Below are 27,544 nucleotides of genomic sequence, written 5' to 3'. Positions count from 1 at the left end.
AATTGGTTAGTATTGCAAAAGCATTCTAAGTACAACTGCATTTTTAATTATCACGTTCGTTACGTACGCTGCGAACTCTACATACACTAAATTCTGTTTCTCACCCTTCTTATCAATCTTTTGTCTCCTGCATGTCTCTCACTATGACCATGGAAAGATATGTTTAAAAAAACATATCCAGCTGAACCTTTTGTCCTTGGCTGCTAGTAAGCTCCCTGTCCGTTCTGGCTTCCCTTTTTATGATTAATCATCACATTTTAACTTAAGCCATTTTAACCTAAATTCTCTATATATAACACATGACATCACATACATGACATCACATATGGATTTGAACTGCTGCCTCACAACTGACCTGGATTCAATCTTGACTTCAGTGTGTTAGTTTGGAGATTATGTGTTCTCCCTATGATCACGTATGTTTCCTCCAGTTGCAGGTGGATAACTTAATTGACTATCTATAAATTTCCCCAAATGTTTTGGTAAGGGGTGATGGGAATGTGGGAGTTTAAAAGGAGAATAGTGTAGGCATCGTGTAAATAAATGTTTGATAGATTGCACAGATTCTTCCGACCAAAGATCTTTTTTTCTACTTGGTCTGATTTGAGAGACACCATTCACTTTGTGTTTTGAGAATTATGAAAACCCTGCATACCTGTGCAAACCCTCCTTTATCACATTTGATGTACCATGTGCTCACTCAGCTGTGGATTTGTTTGTGACCTAGCAGTGCAGTTTTGCTTCTCTCAACCATTTACGAAAGCTTTTCTATCTGCACAGGTAGTTATGACTCAACACCCTACTAATGGGTACAACTCAGCCTGAATGCATCAGAATTTCCAGGTGCTGGTTTGTTGTCTTTGCTCATGGGTCAACGCCCACTATGCCTGCCCTTGTTTGAAAGGATCTTTCATTTGCATCATCCTGCACAAAACCAGTGCTGATGGTCTGTAAGGCCATACATTCTACAGAGATGCTATGACAGCAAATGCACCTAGAATCAATTCGCTATTAAAATGGAGTTGCTTGACACTGTTTTCCTAATTATTTCCACATCTGTTAATCCCCCTGAAATTTATAAATTAAATGATCTCTGGTGAACAAAGAGAAGCTGGAGGGACTCATTGGATCAAGTAGCATCCATGGAGAGAAATGGTTGGTCAACATTTTGGGTCAGGATCCTTTATTGAAGGGGAGATGTCAAGCATAAAAAGGAAAAGGTCTAGGAAGTGGGAAAATGGGTGATAGGAAAGTTGTGGTGGGGGAAGAATAGAGAGGCCTATAACTACTAAAGAGGGGTGGATTGTGCTAATATGATAGCAGGAAACCAAAGACAGGCCCAAGAGTAGAGCCATGAAATACAGCGGTGATGACGACCAAGTTTCAGAAACATCATCGGAAACTGTTACAATCATAATGCACCCATTTTTGAAACAGAAAAATAGACTCATTGTTAACTGTTAAACTTAAAGATAAGTAAGGATCCTATTCTGAAATCACCATTTATCTTGCCAATAACTAGATCTTGTAACTCCTATTCTGTTATCAAAACAGAAGAACTCTGATCATATCCATTGAGTGTATAAAACCTGTACCAAAATCATACTCAGGAGATCAGCTTTGACTGGGCATCAGTTTTAATCAATCACCCATTGTTTCCAACCCCAACTCTGTGTGATATTTCTATTTGTTTCTACAATACTGAACAGAAAATGATGGAATCAATGGGTCTGTATCGAATGAGCTCATCATTCGTAACCCTGTGTGTCAGAGAATTCGTCACCCTCTGCCTGAAGTATGGTTTCCTCAGCTCGGTCCTAGCTCTTAATGTGAGATTGTGACTTCTGATTTGAGTCTTCTCAGCCAGTGGAAGAGGCCCTCACTGCATCCAGCCTGATTAGTCCTTTAAGAAATTTGTCATTTTGCGATCTCCTCTGATTCTTCTAAACTCTACAGAACAAAAGCCTACTCTACGACTCTCTCCTCACATGGCCAACCCACCAAGTATTGAAACAGACAATTGATTCTTTGCTGCCCTCCCACGTGGTGAAGGATTTCAGGTCATGAGCAACTTGCCCCTTGCAACTTCATAAATTGCTTTGTTACTTTTAAGACTTAATATCAGGCATCAAATAAAGATGTGGCAGAGACTAAGGCAACAAGAAAAAAAAGGGAGATTGTTGTTAAGGTTATTGGTCATTGCAGGTTTCATTAGAATAAAAAGTCAGATGAAGACCTTTGTCAGAGTTAGGGGCTCACATAATAGCTGGGGTTGGATTTTAAACAGTGATCAAGGAAGAGGAGGGACGATCAGGGAATTAGGCTTCATCAGGGGAGTTCGGCTATGTTTGTGATGACAGAGTGCACAGACAAGCAGTCATCCAGTGAATTGAAGGGGTGGTATAGGAGGTAAAACCTGTACAAAATAGATGGACTCCCAGAAGAGAGAAGTAAGAGGACATATCCAAGAGGGATTTTCAGCCTGAGGTTGGGATGTGTCCATGGAGCAGTGCTAATAAAGTTACGAGTGTCCAACAGTACTCAAAATAGTCTTATCTAATTCTCAGATGGTCCTCTAACTGGTGCTGCATGAGGAAATTGCATCTGATATTTCCCGTTCACAAGTTTAAGGAGCAGAAGCATGCCCTGAGGCCCATCGAATTTGGTCCAAGGCTCTACATCTAGCTGAATTAAGTTCACACCTCGTTCCAATTATCTCCCTTTTCCCCATATCCCTTGATACCCTAACTAATGAGATACTTATTAATTTCCTGTTTAAATACTCCCAGTGATCTGGGGTCCACTGCTTTGTGTGGTAGTGAGTTCCACAGGTCCACGACCCTCTAACTATAGAAGTTCTTCCTCCTTCTAATTTTAAGACTATTACCCCTTGTCCTTGATTCACCCATTAAGGGAAACATCTTATCCACATTCACTCTATCAAAACCTTTCAATATTCAAAATGTCTCTATGAAATCCCACCACCCCCCCCCCTCATTCTCCTATACTCCAACGAATACAACCCAAGAGCTGTCAAACACTCCCATACACCAGCCCCTGCATTCCAGGAATCATCCTAGCAAATCTCCTCTGCACCCTCTCCAACAATATCACATCTTTTCTAAGATAGGGGACTCAGAACTGTACACAGAACTCCAAATAGGGTCTCACCAGCCCCCCATAGAGTCTCATTAATACCTCTCTGCTCTTATGTACTATACCTCTTGAAATGAATGCAAGAATAGCATTCGCCTTCTTCACTACCAATCCCACCCGGTCATTAACTTTTAGATTACTCTGCACAAAGATGCCCAGATCTCTTTGCACCTCCAAGGATTGAATTTTCTCCCCATCCAAATAGTTCTCTGCCTGTTTATTTCCACTGCCAAAATGTAGAACCAAACATTTCTCAACATTGTACTTTATCTGCCATATTTTTGCCCTGACTCCCAATCTATCTATATCCTTCTGCAATTTTACGGTTTCTTCAACAGTTTGTGCTCCGCCACCTATCTTAGTGTCATCTGAAAATCTGGCCACAATACCAGTCATTCTACCATCCAAATTGCTATATAAATTGTAAACAGCAGTGGCTCCAAGACCGACACCTGTGGAACACCACAGCCATCCTGAATGGGATCCCTTAATTTCAACCCTTTGCTTTCTGCCTATCAGCCAATTTTCTATCCAGTCTAATAGCATCCCTGTAATTCCATGGACCTTCATCTTATTTAATAACCTATGTATCAAAGCAACTGCAATTTGAGGCAGGAAATGTCTAATTAAATTTCTGGAATGGTGCATTTCAACCAGAACATTTTTACATCACAGTCCACTCCACAAGTAATTGCTTTCATGTGTGATCTGACAGAAGATACAACATCATGCCAATGTCCTCAGAGTATTGAAACTTTCATACATCAAAACCATCCCTGAGATGTTTGGAGAAATATCAGCATTCCATGCATCAACAGAGAGCATGCTTGATGTATTTTGTCTAAAATAAAATGGCTGTCTAAAAAAATCTTTTTATTTCAAATAGATGCTTCTCAAAGGACAGCTGTCTCTTCATGGAGGCTGATTAACAGCCTAGATTTTGCTGCATACTGCAGTCAGATTGAGGATTCTGAAAAAAATATGAAAACAGAGTAAAAGAATAAAATTCTTGCATTTATATTTAATTTTCCACAACCCTAGGACTTTCTAAAGCACTTTACAGTCAATACACTCTATATTTCATATCTCTGTCTCCATCTCTCTGTACTTTTTTCTATAACTCTCTTCTTCCATCTCTCAATGACCTTTACCTCCATATTTATTAGCACCTCTAATTCCCTCACTTTCAGAACTTACCTCTCTGACTCTCTGTTAAGCATGTTATTACTCAAAAACTTAATTTGATTTTCACCCCAGAATCACTTCGTTTATGCTGTTTCAATTCCAAATCAATTACTCAACGACCAAGTATTATTGCTTATTACAATTGTTACAAGCCCAGAGGACCCCAAGACCCAGCAGCAATAGATAATCACCAAGACAAATAGTTACTTAAACAAAAGTTACTTATAATTATCTTTAAACATGAAAACAGAATCAAACTTTAACTTATTTCTATTAACTAACCTAGCTTAACCCTCTTCTAATTCTAAGCACACGTGTATGAACTATATGAGTAAATTAAGAAAAGTTCTTTGGTTAACAGACCAATCTCACTTCTCATTCCTCCAAGTTCACTGGTTGCAGGCAATTCTTATACTGTTCACAGAATTTAACATTTATGAAGTTTACCAGGCTTTGGTGCTTGAAAGGTAAATGGATACCACTCAGGAAGGTTCTTGTTGGTTTTCAGAGAGAGATTTGTTGTTCGCTGGACCCCCACAACTGATTCCTTGTAATCAGCCACTTCAGTGTCTTACCAAAGAAACTTGCCCCATCAGGGTTCTCCAGATGATAATCTCTTTATTTCAGGTCACCACAGAATTCCTTTTTGTTTCTCTTATTTCAAATGAAACATTAGGTAGTCAGTCCTCTCCACTTGTATGAACCACAAGGGATTTGACCAGGCTGAACTAAGCACTCACAACCCATCTTCCAAATGGGGGTTTTCCACAAGCTTTCCAGCTTGTCCTGTTCTAGTCCCAGCTTCTGCTGCTGCTGACTGTAGCCCTGCAAAACTGATTTCTCTCTCTCTCTCTCTCACTCAGAGAAAGCTATTCAACTCTCTCTGCTTGCAAAACCACATGACCCTCTTAGAACAGCAAGCTGCACTCCCAGACAGCCTGCACTTCTGAACTACTCCTCTGATCTCTTTTAACAAGAATGCTGAGGGGTATAGGGACTGGCACAGAAGAGGAATAGATCAGAATTTATTGACATGAACAAATGAGATCATCTCTTTCCTTGCAGCAGCATCACAGTGCAAACATTCATATAAACCACCTTCTAAAAATAAATAAAAATAGTGACAAAAAGTCAAATTAAGGCAGTGTCTTTGGTTCATTGATCATTCAGGAATCAGATAGCAGCAGGGAAGAAGCTGTCCTTGTGCCACTGAGTGCTCATCTTTAGACTCCTTTAGGCTTTTATCGATGGTAGCAGAGTAAAGAAGATGTGGCCTGGGTCGTGAGGATAGAGGCTGCTTTCTTAAGACACTGCCTCTTGTAGATGTCCTCAGTGGAGTGAAGTCTGATGCCCGTAATATCACAAGCTGAGTTAACAAGCCTCTGGAATTTTTCTTGTCCTGAGTGTTGGCACCTCCGTACCAGACAGTGATAAAACCAGCCAGAATGCTCTCCACGGTACACCTTAGAAGTATTCAAGAGTCTTTGGTAACATTCAAAATCTGCTTAAATACCTCACAAAGGCTAGGATCCTACTGAATGACAGGACAGGTTTAAGGGGCCTGATGAACCACTCCTAATATGTGCTTATATTTTTATATTTAATAATTAAAGAGAGCTCTTTAAAATATTGGGGGAAAGGACCGTACATTTTGACGTATATGTCGGGACCCCCCCCCCACCCCCCATCATCACCCTAATTTTAAGGGTTTTCTGGTATATCCGGCAAATATGTCAACCCCAATTTTCTGGTTGACTGAGATGCCCTGTTGACCAACGTATAGGTCGAACCCCAAAGCATAAAATGCCTGAAATGGGCCATTGATTGGCGTATTCGTCGACACCCATAGATGGCGCAGATTAATCTGCTCATAGTTGGTGGAGGTGATTGCTATCATGGAGTCTCCATCGACACAACGCAGCACATGATGAAAATATGGGAGTGAGCTTTAAGTTGAAAGTGATAGAAATGGTCAAGAAAACCAATAACTGTGCTGCTACCAGAAAATTTGATGTGCATTTGAAGTTGGTAAGAGAAAGAAAGAAGAGATTTTAAGAAACATACCCAAAAGGCAATGCTCTTTGAGAAAAGGAATCACTTGTAGGCCAGGGTTGGAAAATCATGTTGCAGAATGGGTACATGAATGGATTGCTGCATAGTAACCCAAAATAAAATAAGAACCTTTGCACAGCAGTGGGCCAAGTCGCACCTAGACCTCAGTGGTGATTTTCAGGTGACAGTAGTGTGGAAGTATAGTTTATATCTCAATGCTAAAGCTTTTGCTTTTAACATTTGGAGACGGACAAGGTGGCTACCAAACCTTTAATGTGTCATAAGATACCTGAAAACAGTTAGACAACTGCAAATATGACCTTGCAACATGTTGTGAAAAATGGCACCCAATCTGCTTTACAAGGACGGACGAATAAGAAGATGGCTTGCAAAGGTTTAGATAAAGCAAGCATAAACATCATTAATTTGTATTTTTTGAGGCAATGCTAGACCATAACACATTCTATTTTGCTTGTGAAAAGTAAGAACCAAAAAGCCAGGTGTCGGGGCAGGGAAACTGTATTTTCTTTAATATAGAATGATGTAATATGAAGAGTGAGGGTTGTTTTGCCCCTTACTCACTTGAAATTGAATAAGTATAGAAGCGCACCTCTGTATTTTTGAAGTGAGTACTGAGACTTCAGAAAGATGTCTGCTTGAGACATCTCCTGATCATCATCCTCACTTCCCCTCCACGAATTGAACATTTATAATTTTAAAAAATCTGTATGCTTTGAAGAGATATTTTTGCTGTGTGTTCTTTTGCAGTCTGATTTCATTTCAAGGGCACGGACTGACTTCCACATTGGTGTCGTAAGCAAGGATCTCACAAAAATGATTGATAGGGATAGAACAGATATGTGGATGTCAGACGGAGCTGATAATGCACCTCTACGACCTTTGCGCCCAGACTCCATCACCCACACCCAGGAACACTGTGGTCCCTCTTCCGAGGTTGATCTGGTTCCATGCCAAGATCCACAAAAGAACCAATAAGGTTATATTATTTGCCTGAGGTTAAATTTAATTCAAGCATTTGGCCAGAGGGGCCTGGATAAAAGGTTTTAATTTGTGAAACAGGCAGGAGATATGATATGGGACAGCAAATGGATAAGGCAGGTGGAACTGTCCAGTACAGCAAATCTGTTATTTGTATCCAAAATAGGGTAAGGGATTAAGGGTAGAAATTTAAATTGGACTGTGAGTTGCACAACTCAATAAAAAAAAAGGGGAGGAATTGAGCAAGATGCTGGGTAAATTTATGATAGAGTTTAAAAAACCAATGATATATTAGAAAAGGAACCAGTCCCGTCCATGTCTAGTTTACCAGAACTGTTCCAAAATTATATGGAACAGGAGGAAGAATTTATAACACTAGTAACACAGACAAGGTAGAACAAGTAAAGTTAAAAGTGAATGGCAGCTCCCACCCTGTCTGTGCAGTATATTTTTTAAAGACTGAAATTTATCTTTTACAGGAGGTTACAGAAAATAATCAAGCTAAATTGTTTGAATGAGCAGACATTAAATTAGAAGGTGCTTATCAATTGTGATGAATATTGAAATTAAAACTAAATGGGATGTTTAAAGATCACAAATGGCTAAAATTTAAGTAAGGAACAAACCAGCACCAACAATGGAATGTGCAATTGATTTAGCATTTCAGATTAAAGATATATTTACTATAAAGATGGTAGCGGATTTTTCTGCCTGTATCCCCACCTAAGAGAGAGATTTTTTTCTGCTGCCTAAGTGACTGACTTAACGCTTTGTTCTGTTAATCTGTACGTGTATTCTGAAACCACGTTAAGCACCAGTGCTTCTAGCATTTTCAAAACAGCACTGAACCCACATTAAATGCTCTACTTGAAACTCTTCAAAGACAAAACATGTTATGGGCCAATTTTTAACATATCTTTAAATACATGCATAAATTTTTTAGGCATTATTAAATAAATTGATTTATCAAGTGCCCATTTTTTTCTTGCTTCTGAAACTTTCATACATTGATTCAACATATTAGAAGGGAAACACCATTACCTAATTATCAGTCTTTCCCTCACGCAACCATTTCTTTTCCCTTTAAATCACAGGGACAGATAAATGTAAGAAAAGGATGCAGCAAGAAAATTTAAAACTGAGAAGTTCTGCAGCCTGAATGTTAACAAACAAAGTGAGAAAAGAAAACCCTGGGGACCTGATATCAGCCACCGTGACCCTATTCTTGCAGAATGATGAGAATGAGGAATCAAAAGATTCCTTGTGGGCAAGGAATATGTAATTCCCATATGTAATCAAGTAGTCAGAGTGACCAGTTATGTCTCTTACTAGTTACAATAAAGAAAAAGGTTTCAGACTTGGCTTTGATGGAGAATTGTTGCTCTTTTTGGGAAAAAGAAATTTGATAGAAGTTTGCCTCCCATCTTTGATCACTTTTGTTTGTGTAATGAGGCTGTGCATGAAGAGGAAGAAGTGGTTTTGTAAAAAAAACTCACAGCTTCACAGCTGCTGGACATTAATAACAGTTAAACGATGTTCAACTCCTTCAGAGTTGGCCCTCTCCAATGCGCAGGAATTTCGGAAGCATACCAGACTTATGCTGCAGATCAGATATTTAATGCAAAGCTTACCAGAAAAAAAAAACCTCCAAAATTGTTTAAAATAAAGAACTGAGAAGAGCGGTGATGACCTTCTGCCCAAGTAATAAAGAGGGAGAGCTGAAGCACCATTAAAACCCAGAGTGAAATACATCCAGCATTCAGTGATAGCTCTCCTTATGTCTGATCAGGCAGGCTACATTTCCCTTAGTGAATTCATCTGACCTTCCATGACTGTATAACTTGGCCCTTTCAGGTGGACCAAACACCTTTGTGTAAAGGCAAAGATTATACCCCCTTGTGGCTAAATACTTACCTACATGAATGCACCGAGAGCACCTCCGAGGTGCTGATGCCAACCCTCCTTGGGAAGAGTTAATCAGCAGAGCGCATCACTCCGCCAATTCACCTGAATGTACAGCCTCACTAAGCGGCTGTTTAGGGGCAGGCTAATGACTCTATCAGACCACGACCCAACTATCTGACAGCCCCCTGCCCAGCTACCTGACAGTCCCCCACCCCACTACCTGACATTCTCCAGCCTCTCACGGGAGGGAGGTCAGCGAGGGCCGCCGGGGCAGGGGAGGACTGTGGGGGATGTCAGGGCAGGGGTGGCCGGCGGGGGACATTGGGAGTGGCTGGTACGGGCTGTGACAGCTCAACTGGCTACTCCAGCACCTCACTGGGCAATTCAGTCTTTGGGGCCACTCTCTGTGGTCCAAAATGCAGCATAGCATGGCGGTCTTCCCTACCCATAATCTCCCATGCAGCTGGAACTGTTCTGGGAAACAAAGAGCATATTTATGACGGGTGGCACTGCGGCACCAGTCGCCCCACCTCCATCAGATCCAGAGGGCACTATGAGGTGCTTCTGGATATGAATGAGACACTAGAGCAGCCTTTTAGGGCTACTGCCTGAAAGGTGAGTTCTCAGTATTCAATCCACTCCTGTCGCTGGCCTCAAGGTGGAGGATTCACCTGAAATGGCCTACTGTTAACTTGGCAGTCTTCTCTTAACACCACCTCCAGATTAACCTGAATGACCATCTTATGATTGTTGCAACATAATTATCTTTTTTATTTCAGGAATGAGAAGATTTAACAGACACTCCTATTAGTCAAACTGCAACTTGGTTAATTGACTGGTCAGCCTTCGTTGATGTTACAGGTCTACACTGCAAATTGTGAAATTGTGAAAAATACAAAAATGAAGTAATAAAGACAGCTGCCTTCTATAATCCAGTTTTCCCAGAATTTGAATTATTTATCCTTATTAGAACCTACATGATAGGGAAAGGAATATTTAAGCCTGTACTAGTACTTTGTAGCTCTTGGAAATGTTTACACAAATACTACTGCAAAAGCTGTTGTTACAAATGGTTCCTTTGCCCGCTTATTCAGAAAGTGATAAACAGCTTGAAAATAGAATGATGCCTGATATGGGGATGAAGCTTAACAAGGATATGCCCCTGCCCTGCTAATTTCATTTAAGCTCTGTAAACAACTGTGGCGGGGGGAGGGTGGGTGACAGAAATCCAGAAACTGGACACTTTCTGTACCTAATGCAATTTTTTTACCTGTGCTACTTAATTATATATATATGCAATAATATATTTGACTAAGAAGGAATAATAGGAGTGGCATATCACTAATTTGAGAAAATAGACCTGGTAAAAAAATTTAATGCCTTCTGGGAAGGACATGAATGCCTACCATTTGCATGTACATAGATTGATTTTATAGAATTAAGTGTGTAACTAAAAGTATTGTTAATTTACCAGAGTTTACCAGAGACCTTAAAGAACAAGTTGTCTAAGTTGTCAGAGGAAACTATTGAATTGGATAAAGATATTGCCGTTGGCGTTATTTGAAATGTGTATAACCCCACACCGCAGTACAGGGTTAAAATGCTAAGAATGATGTGACATTACTTTAGATTTACCTACGTTAAGAGACAAAATGGTCACCTATGTACAGCAAGTGACCAAAGCACTGTCAGTCCAACACTCACAGGTGTAGGAGACAGAGAGAGAGCTTGAGGAACCCATTGGTGGCAAAGAGGTACCCCTCCTCCAGCCCGGTGACTACATGCTTTGAAATAAAACAATGCTTGATAATCATTGAATATACATTTTGATGACCTAAATACCAATTTTCTGAGGACTCTTTAAGCTCAGTCATAAGTTAACATAGTGTTCCTGCAAACCGTCAAAGGTAATGCAATTAGTAAGTGGTTAAAGTGAAAATGAACAAGCCCATATGATTTCTTAATGCATTGAAATGCAGCAACTTAGCAACAGAGACAATAATCAACCAAAAAATGCCAACAGACAAATACTCAGTTTCAGACTATGTCAGCCAGCCAAACATAAGTACAGAACTTGATATCTTTGTTGCTTGATTATCTTCACAATGATTCCCACATTGGCAAGGAGAGAATGATAGATATCTTACTGTAAATGCCTCACTGCAGACATGGTGGCATCCAAATTTTAGGTAAAGAGATACCATGGCAGCAGGTATGTACCTCTTGCCAGCAAGCCATTTTTCATGTTTATAATTAGCCATTTTTTTTTAAAAGACAATACTGCCTTGACGTCATTAAGATTTTGTTTTACTGCTTTGACTATTTAAAATTTTGTTAAGAGAAATAATTCCCTGCTACAGTCTGCCTGAGGCATTGCTTTCAGATAATGGTCCTCAATTTGTAGTCAAGATAAATGAAGAATTGTATAAGGAAATGGGGATCTTATAAGGAATTGGGGATCTGACTGTGGTTCCACTACTCCAGGCACCAGAAATAGTGGAATGTGCGAATGAAACATTTAAAAAAATTTAAGTTGGCGAAGTTGACTGAAGAAACAGGTCTAAGATTGGCTAAAAAGTGCTAGCCCTAGCATTGTTTAAAATGCAGATGACACTGCAGGCTAAGTCAGGGCTATCTGCTGTAGAGATGGTCCACAGGCAGCTACTACAGACATCTTGGGGATCAAAGCCCACACGGCCAGTAAGGATGGGTTTATTATGAGCAAATATTTGAGAAATCTAACTAATTTTTTTTGGTGTTTTTCTGATTTTTTTGGTGTTTTTCTGATGGTTGTGTGCGGTGTATTTCCGTAATGAAACAACATGTTTGCTACCTTATGTTGAATGGGTAGCTTCTTGTCAGATTTTTCAAGCAGCCGCTTGAAAGTCTGAACATGATGTCATTACCCTTGAGGAATGATACAAACTCCTCAGATGTAAACTACAGGCCATTATCACTTACTCCCTGTAAGGGCAATCCAAAATGGACAAATAGGGATTGCAGTGTAGTGATGGAAGCAGCTGATGTAGTGCCACTCAAAGGAAATGCTTCCAGCCACTTCAAGTGGCCGTTTACTGTAAGTAGAAATTACTGACCTTTGTCTTTGGAAAAGTCAAAGTGAATTCTCTGACATGGATCCATGCCCCATGGCCAGAATAGCAACAGAACTTGTTTAGGTGTGTCAATGCGCTTCAACACATGTCGAACAAGTGCACACTGTGTCTTCAATATCCTGGTTGATACCAGGCCACCAAATGAATAATCATGTGAAAGCCTTCATTCGGCTCATGCCAGATTGACATTCATGTAACTTACTGAGTAGGTGCTGACATTGCGCATCTCAGATGACAACTCATCTACCCCATAGAATGCATCATTCTTCCAAGGACAGCTCATGTCGACGTGTGAAATATGGTTGCAGCAACACTTCTTCACTATGAGTTGCCCATCTTGACAGGGTGCATTAATTCACCTTTGCAAGCACCTGATCTTTTCTCGTTCAATCTGCAATTTGCTGCACAGTATGAGGGTTGAGTACAAAGAGTTCAGCCAACGCCTCATCGAGAAAGAGCTGGTTAAAAGCACCAGCTTGGTCATTGACCGAATACACTCTCGACATAGTATTATCTTCTGTGCGTTCCGCAAACAAATCTTGTGTATTGGGCAGCTTCTAGCCATTATCTTCGATGACCTCATTCATGTGCTTGTAGTAGCCACACAGGCGAATATTTTCTTGGGACTTGAGAATGTGAACTGTGGGCAAGGCTCACTTACTATGTGCAACAGAATCAGTATGTTATCATTTACGAGCCACTCATACTCTTTATTTTTGGTTTCCACCAGTGCGTAGGGCGCAGGTCGCACTTTCTGAAGTGTCGGTTTTGCACCTGGCTTGCATTTAACTGAAGCAATAAACCCTTTTATGCCTGATCCTTCATTCCTAAACAATTACTCATGCATTCTTAGAACTGAGTCTAACACCAACTGGGCAGAAGATGTGGCAACCCATTTATGGTGTGATTTATGGGTTGGCTTGGACTTAAATTTGGTCTCATTACCCTGATCCTTAACCAGCAAAATGTTCTCCTAATTCAATCTGATTTTGGTAAGCCAATCTCTCTCAAAGAGAGCTGGACAATTTCCTTTCACAATCAACAATTCCAGCCTGAATGTTTCACTATTTTAATACTGCACTGGGACAGTTATCTTACCGAGGAGTGGTACTATCTCCCCACAGCAACTCTTAAGGATGATATTTGTTTCCTCTAATGGAAACTCTGACAATTTTGCATTGTACACCTTGTCAGACAGGGTCGAGCGGGAAGCTCCTGTATCTACCTCCATCTCAATACATGCATTTCCTGCATTTGTGTTAACCTTATACGGTAAAAATGTATGGTAACATTCACCCTCAAGCTGAAACAAACCAAATGCCTTGTCCGTTTGTATACTCTCAGTCTTCGAGTCATCATCAGAATCAGTTTCAACAAATGTTGTCTTCTCATGGCCGTGTTTTGAGGAGAAACACACCGAGCAAACATGTCCTCACTTCTTGCATCTGTGGAACGTAGCGCCTTTGAATCAGTAGGTGTCAGCCCAATGATTTCCTCCAAAGCACTTGCACTGCATCCCCTTGTTGAATGAGTTAGAAGGGAATTTTGACATCTGCTTCTTCCTCCCGTCCTAGCCAATGTGCCTCTCCGTTGCTGGGTGCTTTCCCCATGTAGTCCAGGTTTGCTGCCCCAACTATCTCGTCAGCGATGCCTTTAGTCCTTGCACTGTCAATGTTAAATCACGAACTGAAAGAAGATATCACTGATTACGGGACATTTTGGGATGTAGTCCTTCAAAAAGGAGCCAAAGGAACAATTTGAGCCAAATGCTTCAGTCTGATGGCAAAGTCTGCCACGGGCTCTCTATCTCCCTGTTGTGCCATCCAAAAATTATGCCTCTATGCAATGACAATAGGTTCCGGCTTAAAATATTCAGTAAGCAGCTTCTTCAAACCTGGATATTCCCTTCTGGTGGGCTGATCCGAGCTGCACAGATTTTTCAGCAACTTATATGTCGTCGGTCCCACACTTGCAAGAAATAAACTTGTTTTCTTGCCCTCAGCAATGGTATTGGCCTTGAAAAAGGGATCCATGCGATCAGCATAGTCTTCAAAAGACTCCACAGTCTCCGCAAAAACAGCAACATTACTGAAATCTGCCATCGTGTGTACTTTAAAAGTCCTCGTCGTCAATCTTGTGTACTGGAGAAAATATGAGGATGGTTAGAAGCCCCAGTAGTTCATTTACAGAAGTAAAAGAACAGAAGTAAGACACACAACTTGATTGAGTAAGATCTGAAATTCAAGTAGTTTATTCACATAACACATGGACCAAGTTGTTGTTAAGTCACATTCCAAGATGGTTCAGTCATAGCTATACAGAGCTTACATTTTACCATATATGGTTATAATGGGCTTGGGTATTAATTATGCAACAGATCATTGACATAAAACAATAAGGTTAATGACTCAGCATTACTCGAGATGGCAGAGTCCGACAGCATCGAATCCACGCTGCTGAAGATCAAACTGCGCTGGGCAGGTCACGTCTCCAGACCATCGCCTTCCCAAGATCGTGTTATATGGCGAGCTCTCCACTGGCCACCAAGACAGAGGTACACCAAAGAAGAGGTACAAGAACTGCCCAAAGAAATCTCTTGGTGCCTGCCACATTGACCACCGCCAGTGGGCTGATATCGCCTCAAACCGTGCATCTTGGCGCCTCACAGTTCGACGGGCAGCAACCTCCTTTGAAGAAGACCGCAGAGCCCACCTCACTGACAAAAGACAAAGGAGGAAAAACCCAACACCCAACCCCAACCAACCAATTTCCCCTTGCAACCGCTGCAACCGTGTCTGCCTGTCCCGCATCGGACTTGTCAGCCACAAACGAGCCTGCAGCTGACGTGGACATTACCCCTCCATAAATCTTCGTCCGCGAAGCCAAGCCAAAGAAAAATTATTGCAGTCACAAGGTACTTATAATATATCAGCATGAATGTTGAATTATAGGATCCTACATTCCTGATAGCCATCCTCATTTCTGTACATGAATTGATCATTTAAAATAATAATCTATATTCTTTGAAAAGATAGTTTTGCTCTGTGCTCTTTTGCAGTCTGATTTAATTTCAGAGACATTGGTTGACTTCCACAGTAGGCTAATGCAACTGTTTTATGAACAGAAAATATCTGGTGTTACACCAGAAAACAAAAAATACACAGAAACTACCAAAAGATCTTGATCATAAAGTTGGGGGTAAAACTCAGGATTCTGTTGACACTATGGTTTTTTATCATAAGCTTGTAAGTTTTCACCAGTTTATTATTATGCAACTGGCAGCAACACCAGTTTGAATTGGCAAACTTCGGAAATATGGATGAAACCGCTATGAATTTTGACATGATAGGTAATAGAGCAGTGGAATAGAAAGGTGTTGAAACTGTGCAAACCAGAGTACAGGACATAAAAGGATCTGGTTTACCGTGGTGTTATCATGCATGGTCGACAGGACAAAGTTAAAACCCATTGTAATCTTCAAATGTAAACTTAAACTGAAAATGAAATTCCCGACAGGTATTTTTGTACATTTTCATGAATAACGATGGATGGATGAAAATAGTATGAAACTATGGATAGACAACGTGTGGAACAGGTGACCAGGCAGTTTACGCAAAGAATGGAGCTTACTGGTCTGGGATATGTTTCGTAGTCACTTAACTGAGAACATTAACAGTAGATTAACACTACATGATACTTACATGACGATTTTCCCAGGTGGTTTGATGTCTGTATTGCAAAATCTCGATGTCTGCTTGAACAAGCCATTCAAAGAGTGAGTGAAGAATGGAATACATGGAGGTCGAGTGCAGAAAAGCCATTTACAAAAGGTGGGGGAATGCAGGTTGCATTACTTGATATGCTGTGTAATTTCATGTTCAAGTCATGGGACAAAATTGAAAGTAGAGACTGTGATAAATGGTTTAAAAAGTGTGGTATCTCTTGTGCAGTTGTTGCCACAAAATATGATTTATTGTAGGACACTGATGACGAAGCTGAAACCGCCTCATCAGATACACACTGAGACCCATTTGATGACTGTTTAAACAGTGCAAGGGTGGATGTGCTTGCCGCCATCTTTGCCTCAGACGACGATAGTGAGACTGATTTTGAAGGGTTCTAAATGTGTGGTTTTCAGACAATGATAGCAGTTTTGAAGGGTGCTTAATTGTGTTTTTTAATTTCAATAAAAATCTCAATGAAAATCTGTCACAGTCAGGTTTTTTTTCAAGGTTCGACTTATACGCCGGATCAACATGGACTGGATTTTGAGCTGAATTTAAGGTCTCAAAAGTATATCTGATGTATAAGTCGACCCCCATTTTATGAGCATTCTTTTAGGTTTCATGACTTGACTTAAGTGCCAAAATATACGATAGTTAAATTTCCATGTGAAAAATGAAAGCCACTCCCTTAGTATTGCATTGGAGCATTAGCCTTGATCTTATGTTCTGATCTCTGGACCAAAAACATGAACCAAGAACATGATGACTCAGAAGTTTTTCCAATTGGCTACATCTGCCACAGGAGCATCAATTACTCTGAACAATAAATGAAAATATAGAACACTTAGAGCTTAAAGATGAAAAGTACCATGAGATATCTAATCAGCATGCCTCAGAATATCAGTATACAACTCTCTGATCTTGATATCCTCCGGGTCCTTGGTGGATGCCAATGCAAAGTGTTTGTTTAGTATCTTGCCTCTTCCTCTGGTTCTAGGCATAAATTCCCTCGCATGTCTTTGATTGGTACTACCCTCTTGATGTTATCTATAAACTTCCCTGGGATGCTTATCAATCTCACTCTCCATTGACATTTCATATCACCTTTAGCCTTTCTCTCTGTTTAAGTTCAATCCTGCTTCCTGTATATTACTCAGACCATGGCCAGTTCTTAATTTGCAACTTTTGTCATCATCTAAAGGTCAATTATGGAGAGGTGAGCCTTAAATTCAATTGCTGGATTTTTGCAGTAGGACAAAGTAGTTCAGTTATTAACATTAAAGAAGTATTTCCTGGAATAAATAAATCTCAGAGTGATAATAGATGATACAGTTCACAGCAATTCAAGTCACAGCTATAACTGATGAAACGCATTTTAAAAGATTATGGCAGGAGCCTTAGGGTGAATAAATCAAAAATCATAAGATCTCAACAAGTTTATTTTAGAAATTTAACATAACTGAATAAACCGTATTTATTTCTTGTTACTGCAATACCAAGGGTTCATTGGTCATGGAATACAAAAAATTGTCCTTTCAACCCATCACATCCAGGCCAACTTTTTGCCCATTTACACTAATCCCATTTATTACTGTCTCTTAAATCCAATTATTGTATCTGATTTCATCATCTCATCTAACACTAAATTCTCTCTGCATAAAAAAATATCTTTCAGATTCTCATTATAACTCCTGCCACTTACTTTAACGCCATGTCCTTATTATTTTTGTTAAGCCTGCAATGGAAAAAAAAATTCTGAATATCTGCTAAATTTACCCTCTTCCACATAATATTTCTACCTCTGTCAGTTTTAATTCAGCTTCCATCCCTTCATGGAAAACAAGCTAAGCTCTCCAATCTCCTCCATAATGAAAGTCTTCCAATCCAGGCAACGTCCTGCGTAATCTGCAATACACTCTGCCCCATGCAATTACATCCTACCTATATGTGCCGAACAGAAAATAATACATCCATCTGGTGTTCATCAGGATTAAATCCAACTGCCAATATTCTGCCCAACTTAGTATTGATTTATGTCAAGTTCTAGCCTCCGACAATCTTTATCATTATCCACAATCAATTTTTTTTGTTATCCACCAACTTATTAATCATATTCCTCCTACATTCACATCCAAAACATTAACATATGTAACAAATGGCAAAGGTCGTAGTACCAATCTCTGCTATACACTACTGGTCACACACTTTCATTCCAAAAGGCATCCTTCCACCACAACTCGCTCTGCATCCTATCGCCAAGAAAACTTCGGATCCAATTAACAATCTCATCTTAGATCCCATGTGTCTTAAGCTTCTGAACCATCCTATCAAGCAGGACCATTGCATATGCCATATTTAAGTTCATATAGTCTAAACTTACAACCCTGCCTTCATCAATACTTACAGAAATTAAGAAAAGACTTTTGTATCCAAAGCCAGTGCACTGATGTCAGACAAGAGTGAATGATTCCATTGCCATATGCTTTAATATGTTTATATGATGTCTGAAAACAGAACAAGTTAGAAATTTCATTAGTATTTTCTCTCTGTGTGTGTGTGTGTGTGTGTGTGTGTGTGTGTGTGTGTGTGTGTGTGTGTGTGTGTGTGTGTGTGTGTGTGTGTGTGTGTGTGTGTATGTATAAACTGTGTGTGTTTATGTGTGTAGATGAATATATATATATTGTTACGAGCCCAAAGGACCCCAAAACCCAGCAGCAATAGATATTCACCAAGACAAGTAATTACTTAAACAAAAGTTGTTTTAATTATCTTTAAACATGAAAACAGAATCAAACTTTAACTTATCTCTATTAACTTAACTAACCCAACTTAACCCCCTTCTAGTGTGTGTGTGTGTAAATTTAAGAAAAGTTCTTTAGTTCACAGTTCAATTTCACCTCTCATTCTTCCAAGTTCTCTGGTTGCAGGCAATTCTTATACTGCGCACAGAATTTAACATGTATAAAGTTCACCAGGCTTTGGTGCTCGAACGATACATGTTTACCACTCAGGAAGGTTCTTTGTAGGTTTTGCAGAGAGAGATTTGTTGTTCCAGGATTTCCACATCTGAGGTACCACCATTAGTCACCTCAATGTCTTGCTAATGAAACTTGTCCCATCAGGGTTCTCCAGATGATTACCTCTTTATTTCAGACTACCACAGAATTCCTTTCCATTCCTCTTATTCCAAGAGAAATATCAGACAGATAACACTTCCAGCCATCTGCCTGTCTGGAGCTTCTGTTTCATTTCCAAAAAGCTTCTCTTGCTTGTTTCAGCTGTGTGTCTCTCTCTATCTCTCAGATTCCAGCTGCCTTCTCTCTCTCTCACTTGTAAAACCCCATCCTTCTCCAGCAAACATGAGGAATTCGTCTCCTGGTTCATCTGTGGTTTTTAGGACCTGAATGATGTTTGAGTGACCACTCTGCAACTCAATAGTTCATTAATTTATGATGTCAATTCAAGTAACACCCACTTGTGAAATCCTCCATAGACATTCTGTAGTTTCTGCAAAGTACTGTGGATATGAAGTCTTCAGTATTTCAAATATGATCTGTTTTAAATTGTGTGTGTATGCAACCTACTCTAATTTTACCAATTTATCTCCCATAAATATCCCAAATATTCCATCATAGTCTTGGTGCCTGCCACATTGACCACCGCCAGTGGGCTGATAACGCCTCAAACCGTGCATCTTGGCGCCTCACAGTTTGGCGGGCAGCAGCCTCCTTTGAAGAAGACCGCAGAGCCCACCTCACTGACAAAAGGCAAAGGAGGAAAAACCCAACACCCAACCCCAACCAACCAATTTTCCCTTGCAACCGCTGCAATCGTGTCTGCCTGTCCCGCATCGGACTGGTCAGCCACAAACGAGCCTGCAGCTGACGTGGACTTTTTACCCCCTCCATAAATCTTCGTCCGCGAAGCCAAGCCAAAGAAAGATATATATATATAATATATATATGTATATAAAAATGTGTGTGTGTGTGTATATGTATATATACTGTATGTGTGTGTATAAAACTCATAAGCAAATATTGAGTGATTAGTAAGTTCATAAATGACAATAATAATGAGTTTATTGTCACAAATATTATACAATGTGCCTATGCATCAAAATTCTTACTTCCTGCAACTATGAAAAAGAAAACAAATACAATAGTATACATTAAATTTAAAATAGATAATAAATACAAAATAAAAGATAGTACAAAATAATAAAAAGGGATTAAAATTGTGAAGTTGGGCTAAGGGCATGTTCTTTAAACAGATGGCGATGGATACCTGGACTAGGTTGCCAAGTGTAGTGGTGGAAGCATATACCATGGAAGGAATCAGCCAGTGGTTAACAGTGTGGAATGAGTGAAAGTGGTGGATGCAGGTTTGATTTCAACATTTAAGAGAAATTTTGATAGGTATGTAGATGGGAGGGGTATGGAGGGCTATGATCTGGGTACTGGTAAATGGGATGAGGCTCAATAATGGACTAAGTGGGTCAAAGGGCATTTCTGTGCTGTATTCTTCTCTGATTCTAATAGTAGCAATTCTTTGGCTTGGCTTCGCGGACGAAGAATTATGGAGGGGTATGTCCACGTCTGCTGCAGGCTCGTTGGTAACTGACAAGTCCGATGCGGGACAGGCAGGCACGGTTGCAGTGGTTGCAAGGGAAAATTGGTGGGTTGGGGTTGGGTGTTGGGTTTTTCCTCCTTTGTCTTTTGTCAGTGAGGTGGACTCTGCGGTCTTCTTCAAAGGAGGTTGGTGGCCGCCGAACTGTGAGGCGCCAAGATGCATGGTTGAAGGCGATATCAGCCCACTGGCGGTGGTCAATGTGGCAGGCACCAAGAGATTTCTTTAAGCAGTCCTTGTACCTCTTCTTTGGTGCACCTCTGTCTCAGTGGCCAGTGGAGAGCTCACCATAGAACACGATCTTGGGAAGGCGATGGTCCTCCATTCTGGAGACGTGACCTACCCAGCGCAGTTGGGTCTTCAGCAGCATGGATTTGATGCTTGCGGACTCTGCCAGCTCGAGTACTTCTATGTTGGTGATGAAGTCATTCCAATGAATGTTGAGGATGGAGCGGAGATAGCGCTGATGGAAGCATTCTAGGAGCCGTAGGTGATGCCGGTAGAGGACCCATGATTCGGAGCTGGACAGGAGCGTGGGTACGACAATGGCTCTGCACACACTGATCTTAGTGTGTTTCTTCAGGTGGTTGTTTTTCCAGACTCTTTTGTGTAGTCTTCCAAAGGCGCTATTTGCCTTGGCGAGTCTGTTGTCTATCTCTTTGTCGATCCTTGCATCAGATGCAATTAAGAGGGTTTTATAAAGACACATTAATATGCAGAGGATGAACGGACGTGTATCATTAAGGAAAAGGATATTGGGATATGTGAGATAAAAAAAAGCAAATTGGGTAAATATGGAGAATATAGTGATTACGAAAGATGTAGTGTTAGGGCTTTTGAGGAATATAAAGGTGGATAAGTCTCTGGGACCAGACGGGATCTTCCCCAGGACATTGAGAGAAGTAAAGGAGGAAATAGCAGAGGCTCTGACGGTAATTTTCCAAATGTCATTAGAGATGGGGATAGTGCCGGAGGATTGGCGTATTGCGCATGTGGTTCTGTTATTTAAAAAGGGTTCAAGGAGGAAGCCTGGCAATTATCAGTCTGTAAGCTTGACGTCTGTGGTAGGTAAATTAATGGAGAAAGTTCTTAGAGATAGTACTTATAAATATCTGGATAGACAGGGTCTGATCAGGAGCACTCAACATGGATTCGTAGGCGGAAGGTCTTGTTTGACCAATCTGATTGAATTTTTTTAAGAAGTGACTAGGAACGTGGATGAGGGTAGCACGGTGGATGTTGTCTATATGGACTTCAGTAAGGCCTTCGATAAGGTACCACATGGAAGGTTAGTTAGGAAGGTGCAGTCTTTAGGTATAAATTTTGAGATGGTCAAATGGATTGAACATTGGCTGAAAGGGAGAGGCCAGAGAGTGGTAGTGGAAAATTGTCTGTCAGGTTGGAGGCCGGTGACCAGTGGTGTGCCTCAGGGATCTGTATTGGGCTCATTGTTGTTCGTTATATACATTAATGATCTAGATGATGGGGTGGTGAATTGGATTAGTAAATATGCAGACGATACCAAGATAGGCGGAATAGTGGATAATGAAGAAGGTTTTCAAGGATTGCAGAGGGATTTGGGCTGCTAAGAAAAGTGGGCTGAAAAATGGCAGATGGAATTTAATGCTGATAAGTGTGAGCTGCTTCATTTTGGTCAGAAGAATCAGAACAGGACATACATAGTAAATGGGAGAGCATTGATGAATACAGAAGAGCAGAAGGATTTAGGAGTAACGGTACATCGTTCCCTGAAGGTAGAAACTCATGTGAATAGGGTGGAGATGAAGGCTTTTAGTATGCTGGCCTTTATCAATCATTGCATGGAATATAGGAGTTGGGAAGTGATGTTGAGACTGTATAAGACGTTGGTGCGGCCTAATTTAGAGTTCTGTGTGCAGTTCTGGTCGCCTAATTATAGGAAGGATATAAACAGAGTGGAGAGAGTGCAGAGAAGATTTACCAGAATGTTACTTGGGTTTAAGCATCTAGAGTACAGGGAGAGATTGGGCAGATTAGGTCTTTATTCTTTGGAGCGTAGGTTGAGAGGGGATTTGATAGAGGTATTTAAGATTATGAAAGGGATAGACAGAGTGGATGTGAATAGACTATTTCCGTTAAGAGTAGGAGAGATTGAAACAAGAGGACATAAGTTAAGAGTTAGGGGCAGAGGTTTAGAGGTAACATGAGGGGGAACCTCTTTACTCAGAGAGTGGTAGCGGTGTGGAACGAGCTTCCGGGAGAAATAGTGGCGGCAGAGTCAATTTTATTATTTAAGAAAAAGCTGGACAGGTATATGGATGAGAAGAAGGTGGAGGGTTATGGTCATTGTGCAGGTAGGTGGGACTAGAGAGGAGTGTTTGGTTCGGTGCGGACAAGAAGGGCCTAATGGCCTGTTTCCGTGCTGTAATTGTTATGTTATATGTTATGTTATTAAGTCATACAGCACGGGAACAGGCCCTTCATTCAAACTTGCTAATGTCAACCAAAAATGTCCCATACACTCAAGTCCCTCCTGCCTGTATTTGGCCCATATCTCTCTAATACCATCCAAGGCATTCATCTGTCAAACTTTTTCATTAAAATTTCCACCATCTCCTCTGGCATTCCATTCCATACACCCACAATCCTCCTATTAAATTTTTCCTCCCCATGCCTCAAACCTATGTCCTCTGGTTACAACCCAGATTTTCCATTTCTCTGGGAAATTACTCTCTGCATTCATCTGATCATGTGCAAGCAGCAGCAGAGATTTAGTTTAACTTGGCATTGTGGAACATCCTGAAATTAATGTGGATAATCACATTGAATGAAGGTGGCAGAGATTAATCTGTAAAATGTGAGTCTAATTGTGTAAAAGCTGTAAAGAGGGAGTTCCCCTCTTGAGTCTCGACCTTGTGAGGAATGTATGAGAACAGATGAACAGGAAATGGAAAAATTGTGGCCAAGAGCTCAGTTCATTTTGATGGCAGGGAAACTACAGTGTGGAAAAAAAGGCATTCTGTGATGTCCATCAGTTCATGGTTTACGCTATCTTGTCTTCCCACAGGCCAAGAAGATAGAGTCAACATCAGTGTGAGAAACGATGGGGTTTCCGGAGCACTGGCATCGGTTGTCCTGGATCAGGAAATACCTCACCAATTGAATAATTTGACATTGGAGGAGAGGGTGAACAGACATTTGACTGATTGCTTAATTGACAATGGATCTACTTAGAGCATTATAAATGCTGCGAAGGCTCTGTAGTATGATTTAAGAGTGTACCTGACGAACTATCATATTTTCCTAGCTTCGCACTCATGCTCTGCGACAATCCAGGGGTACTGTATAGTACATCTAACAGTAAAATGGGGGGGGGGGGGATTTTTTAAGTTCTGACTATATGTACTGAAGAATTTGTGTGCTCCTGTGTTGCTGGACCTGGACTTCCTGTGTCACCTTAAAAGGGTGACCATGGAGTACTCTGGCCCACTCCCTCCAATCACAGTGTGGAATGGAAGGTCCCAAAAGCCAGACACCACATGCCATTTCTCCACCCTAAATATTGAATTCCACCCACCCCCCTCCCCCCCGCCCCCCCCATTTCCTAACCTGACTCCCAATTGCAAACCAATACCCACAAAGAGCAGGCAATACAGAGCGGGGGATTGGGAGTTTATCAGAGCCAAGACACAGCGGCTGTTCATAGAAAACATCGTCGAACCTAGCAACAGCCCATGGAGAGCCCGGGAGGTAGTTGTGAAAGGGGAATAAAAAAGTCCAGGCTAATGAATGACTACAGCCAAACAATTAATCATTTCACACTCCTGGACACGTACCCCCTGTAATGATATGGTTGTATGTACAGGCTGGCCCGCCCTCCTGATGATATCCTCTGCTAGACTCCTCCCTGGACTCCTCCTATGTGACCCAGGCCATAAAGGTCGAGTCTTGTCTTCCTCTCCTCATTTTCCCTAGCCTTGACCCGGGCCAACAGTCTCATGTGTAATAAAGCCTATCGTTTCCCTTCATCTTTGTCTTGGTGATTATTGGGGCAACTGGTAATGCCCAACAATTTATTATACAAGATTTTGAAGGTCTCCGGTAATGGAGAAGTTGCTGCCTCCTGATCAGCAATTAGATCCCCAAGTCCCGGGTGCATCTGAACTCTTTGAACAGTGGGTGAACTGTTTTAATAATTTCCTCGACACCGCCGCTGAAGTTCTCAATTCCAACGAGAAGAAGTTGTAGCTCTTATAAGGATGAGTCAGCCAGATGACTTTCCAGACCATCCAAAGCAGCGTGACCTACATCGAGGCAATGGCTGTACAAGCCAAAGGTGAACGAAGTCTACTCCCATTACCTGCTGGCGTCCTGAAAACAACAGCCTGGTGAGTCCGCTGAAAAGTTCATCCGATCCTTGGTCACACTGGGAAAAGACTGTTTGGGGAACCCCACGGCCACAATATTGTTGACCCAGTGCATAGAAGATCTGGTCCGAGACACCTGTATGTCGGGATTGAGGTCAGATTGTATCTGACAACATCTCCTCGAGGAGGATCAACTCCTGCTAAAAAGGGCGGTCTGCCTGATCAAAACTCTAGACTCGGCCCAGCGCTACACGGAGTCGATCGCGGACAGAAGCGGGCCTACCACGAATGTCCCGCCACGAGGGCCACCATTTGGGACTTAGAGTCGGGGGTTACCAAACCAAACACCGCTGCGGTGATGCAATTGGCATCGTCTAGATGCAACTTCTGCGTGCAGGCTAGGCACTCGAGATTCCTCTGCCCCGCGAAAGGAGCCACATGCTCGGGCTGTGGGAAAAAGGGCCATTACCAGAAGGTCTGTAGGTCCAGACCCCTGTCCAGGAGCAGTGCGGTGTGTGTACCCAAGGAACTTCCGATACCGACTGCATGCGCGGTAAGGGGGACGCCATCTTACCTGCTACCACTCCCAACCTCTACGCCGCAGCCTACCACACCAATAACGTCACTTTCGCCTGCCATGGCCCCACTTTCCCCTTCTCCGACGAGGGCAGCGTGGTCAACATGGACAACATGGAGGTCGCCATCTTGGGCAGGCCTCCCCACCGACGACGATGATGAGGAGATGCCTGTCCTGGCGTCAGTAACCCTGAATCAAGCCAGCCCTCACCTGATCTCGAACTCCATGATGCAGATAGAGGTGAATGGGCATAAGACGAACTGCCTCTTTGACAGTGGGAGTACCGAAAATTTTGTCCATCCTGACGTGGTCTGTGGACTCTCCCTTCCTGTCAGGCTGATGACTGGATTGGTATCAATGGCAGCGAAGGACCAACAAACCTATATCCAGGGGTTCTGTGTAGCGTCTCTAACAGTGGGGAGAGAGTGTTACAATGACTTTGTACTGTTGATCATGCCCCAGCTCTGCGCACTGATTCTCCTGGGCCTCAACTTCCAGAGTCAGCTCAGGAGTATGACGAAGGCATTCGGGAGCCCCCAACCGCCCCTGATGGTTCACAATCCCCAGCTTGCGGACCACCTCCCCCAACCAAGCACCCAGTCTCCAGCACCGTCCTGTAGTCTCACCACCTTACGGATAGCCCCTCCATCATTATTTGCGAACCTCACCCCGGACTGTAAGCTCATCACAACCAAGAGAGGGTGCTATAGCACAGAGGATATGCAGTTCATCCAGGCTGAGGTTCAGAAACTTCTGGTGGAGGGGATCATCACCAACCCTGGAGGGCGCAGGTCCTCATGGTCAGAGGGGGAGGCAAGCCCAGGATGGTGATTGACTAAAGTCAGACCATCAACCGGTTTACCCAGTTGGACGCATACCCGCTACCCTGGATAGCCAACTTGGTCAATAAGATTGCACGTTATAGAGTTTTTTGACCTTAAGTTGGCTTACCACCAGCTCCCCCTCCACCTGAGCGATCGAATCTACACAGGATTCGAGGCCGACAGCAAACTTTTCCACTTCCTGCGAGTGCCTTTTGATGTGACTAACGGTGTCTCTTCTTTTCAGAGGGTTATGGACCAGATGGTGGAGGAGCACAAGCTGACGGCAACGTTCCCATATCTCGACAATGTCATAATCTGCGGTCACGACCAGCAGGACCATGACCCAAACCTCACCAAGTTCTTGCGTACGGCCAAGTCCCTCAACTTGACGTACAATAAGGACAAGAGCACGTTCAATACAGATCACCTGGTCCTTCTTGGATGCGTCGTGGCACATGGTGTAATTGCCCTAGACCCCAACCGCATGCGACCACTAATGGAGCTCCCAGTCCCAAACACCCTAAAGGCGCTGAAGAGGTGGCTGGGGCTGATTTCCTACTACGCACAATGGGTGTCCAATTACGCCGATAAAGCCCACCCCCTGATTAAGTCCACAATCTTCTCATTATCAGCAGAAGCCCAGGCTGCGTTTCAACAGATCAGAGGAGACATCGCAAAGGCCATTCCTTTCGAGGTGGAGAGCGATGCCTCCGATTTCACACTGGCCGCCACACTTAACCAGACAGGCAGGCCGATAGCGTTTTTCTCCCACACCCTGCACGGTCCCGAAGTACGGCACTCCTCCATCGAAAGGGGGCACAAGCAATCGTTGTGGCGGTGTGTCACTGGCGGCGTTACCTGGCCGGTAAAAGGTTTACCCTGCAGTCTGACCAGAGGGCAGTGGCCTTCATGTTCAATACAAGACAGTGGGGTAAAATCAAAAATGACAAGATTCTTAGGTGGAGGATCGAGTTATCCACTTCTAATTATGATATCTTGTATTGGCTGGGCAAACTCAACGATCCCCCAGATGCCT

The 27,544-nt window shown here is 42.0% G+C and overlaps 1 long non-coding RNA gene across 5 annotated transcripts in view; it reads left to right on the top strand.

Annotated features, from left to right (window-relative positions):
* Positions 1-24,747, top strand: part of LOC138763416 (uncharacterized) — a 115,448-nt gene extending 90,701 nt beyond the window's left edge. For 2 of the 5 annotated variants that reach the window (XR_011357541.1, XR_011357537.1), the window contains one exon: positions 10,077-10,228. This is a non-coding gene — a long non-coding RNA (uncharacterized lncRNA). Of the gene's footprint in view, positions 1-8,486; positions 8,755-10,076; positions 10,229-16,127; positions 16,241-23,807 lie in introns of those variants that run through there. The other 3 variants (XR_011357542.1, XR_011357540.1, XR_011357538.1) reach the window with 2 other exon arrangements.
* The last annotated feature ends 2,797 nt before the right edge of the window (positions 24,748-27,544 follow it).

This window comes from Narcine bancroftii, chromosome 5 (genome assembly GCF_036971445.1).
Source record: "Narcine bancroftii isolate sNarBan1 chromosome 5, sNarBan1.hap1, whole genome shotgun sequence".
Taxonomy (NCBI): Eukaryota; Metazoa; Chordata; class Chondrichthyes; order Torpediniformes; family Narcinidae; genus Narcine; species Narcine bancroftii.
The sequence above is the reverse complement of the archived record's forward strand: the minus strand, read 5'-3'. Positions and strand labels throughout refer to the sequence as shown.